Source organism: Wasmannia auropunctata, unplaced genomic scaffold (genome assembly GCF_000956235.1).
Source record: "Wasmannia auropunctata unplaced genomic scaffold, wasmannia.A_1.0 LD336106.1, whole genome shotgun sequence".
Taxonomy (NCBI): Eukaryota; Metazoa; Arthropoda; class Insecta; order Hymenoptera; family Formicidae; genus Wasmannia; species Wasmannia auropunctata.
In genome coordinates this window covers 410,549-413,272 of record NW_012026784.1, presented here as the reverse complement: position 1 = coordinate 413,272, position 2,724 = coordinate 410,549, and positions in this window count along the sequence as shown.

Here is a 2,724-nt window from a genome sequence, read left to right as displayed (position 1 = left end):
TTGGAGATACGATATCTCTATTGTATCGTCTGTCGAGATTTGCTTTTTCTTTTCTTTTCTTTTGTACTTTTCGATATATTTGTGTGTGCTAACTTTCTTTATTTTCAGCCGCGAGTGACATTTCGTGTGCGTGAAATCTTCGCGAATTACGTTAGTTTAGAGAAAAGGGTCCTGAGAATTTCGTGCGCGCGTTATTTCGGGAGAATTTAAGTGGAATTACGAGAGTGTGCAAAGTCTTCGCAGGATATTTGGCGACCCGAAAAATTAGTGTCGCGAGAAGTTATTCGGTTTTGAGTGCTGTCACGCGCCCGCTACATCCGTGCGTCGCGCGCGTGTTTACTTAACACATTCCTTAGTTTTTCTGTATTTTCGCGTTAAACGTTTCACGCGTTGTCATTGCGAGTATCGGTCGTTTCAAATTTTGTTTTCGCGAATACTTGTTTGCTTCACGTGCCACATCGTGCTGTACCGCGACCGTGAAGCGATCGAGAGAGGAAAGCACGCAGCAAGCCGACGTGTTTAGATTTCGTACCGAGTGCCCTTGTTTCTCGCTGGTTGTACGCCGGGGGTATTGTCAAAAATATTTAGGCCACCGTGTTTGCATGAGTCAGCAAAATGTCAGAGGAAGGTTCGCGTTTCGGGTGGATTTATAAGCTGCCCTTAGAGTCATTGCGCGAGGAATTAGCGCGTAGGGGAGTTGAGGCCGAAGGTGATATAATCGCGTTGCAGGACCATCTTTTGCGTCACGAATTAAATGTACGTTTAGGGCCGGCGACCGCTCGTGCCGCGAATGCTGGGGAGGGCGCGTCTAACTTCCTACGCCCCTCGACCTCCGCGGCCGTAGCGCCGGACAGTCCCAGCCGTTTCACCGCCGAGAATCAGACCGGTAGCGAGGACCTCCTCGCTGACCCACAACCGGGATCGCCGCCGACCTTCTTGCGCGACAACCGTACGTCTTCGCGTCACGCGGCAAATGACATGTGCAACGCGCTGCGAAAGGGGAACGTCTCGTTTTCCGGTGCGCACGGGAGTGACGCGGAAGCCTTTTTGACAAAGATAAAAGAGGGTCGCGAGTTATACCCGGTATCGGACAAGGAACTATTTCGGTGTCTCCCTTTCTTTCTAACGGGTATCGCGTCCTACTGGTTCCAAAATCGAAGGGCGGAATTACGCGCGTGGGAAGATTTCGAGACCGCGTGGCGTAGTAGATTTGGTGATCCCGACTTTCAGAGCGCGCTCCGCAATGAGGTTCTGCGTCGCGAACAGGGAGAACATGAGTCTGCCGCTGATTATATCACGTGCATGCAGGCCATGTTCAATCGGTTAAGCCCGCCGTGGAATTTAAGCGATCAATTAGATCATACGCACCGCAACCTACGGGCACAGTCGCAGCGTATTATTCGCCGACATGAATTTTCGACTTTTACCGAGTTAGAGCTGGCCACCCGATTGGAAGTAATCGATGAAACCGCGAACCGACCTCGACATACCGTCGCGCCGGAGAAGTCCCTGCTTCCCGACCTCGCGTATCGTTCGTCGCGTAAGCCCGCGAGGGGTACCGCGACCGCTGCGGTTGAAATTGCTAACCCGAGTAACGCGAACCGAAAAGTTCCGAGATACAATCGCGAGACGAGATCCTCTGTTAATACGGCCGCTCCGACCGCCGCTGGCACCAGCACCGCGAAATGCTGGAATTGCCAGAAGATAGGACACATCGCGCGCGAGTGTGGGGAAGAACGTCGTGTTTACTGCTATCGCTGTGGAAAGTCGGAAGTCACGACGAAGACGTGCCCGACGTGTTCGGGAAACGCTTAAGCGAGTCGCCCGCGCGGGTCAGAGCGGCTCCCGTGAACCCTGTCGAGACCCGTAATGTTACCACGGATTTAGAGAAGTTACAGGTAGCCTTTCACGTGTCAATGTTGCCGCCATTGCGATATTTCCGCATTTTTATCGGAGAACATCCGCTAATGGCTTTAGTCGACTCCGGGTCAAGCCGAACCATCCTGGGTAATAAGGGAATTGAGATTGTGCGTCAAATAGGACTTCCGACGCGGTCCGCGAAAGGGTTTCGTATACGTACCGCGAACGGGCAAGTTACCGAGATATCCGAAAAGGTTTGAGTATCGGTAGCGTTAGAGGGCGTCCAGCGAGAACTTAATGTTTATTTGCTGCCGGATTTGGTTGTTCCGTGTATCGTGGGGATGGATTTTCTATGTTTAGTATCGGGTTAGATTTTGCATCGGCGGGGTGGCATTTCGCCGACCGTCCTTGGGAGCGTTACGCTTTTGAAGATCCTCCTCTCCACGAGACTTACGCTTGCTGCGGGCTTTCCGAGTTGACCCCCGATCAGGAAGAACGACTAAGAATATTTCTAGAGTCCCGAGTGTCGAGAACGGTTGCGGATCCCGGTGTCACTCCTCTGACCGAGCATAGGATAGATGTCGGTCGAAACGCGCCAATCAAGCAGAGATGCTATTTAGTGTCGCCGAAGGTTCAAGAGGCGATTCGCGAAGAGGTCGACAAGATGTTGACAGCCGGAATAATCAAACCGTCGTTTAGCGAGTGGTCGAATCCGATCGTGATGATTAAAAAGCCGAACGGGAAGTATCGTTTTTGTCTCGACTTTCGTAAAGTTAACAGCGTGTCAAAGAAGGACGCGTACCCGCTGCCTAACATGACCGGCATATTAGATAAATTGCGTTCCGCGAGATACATTTCCACGAT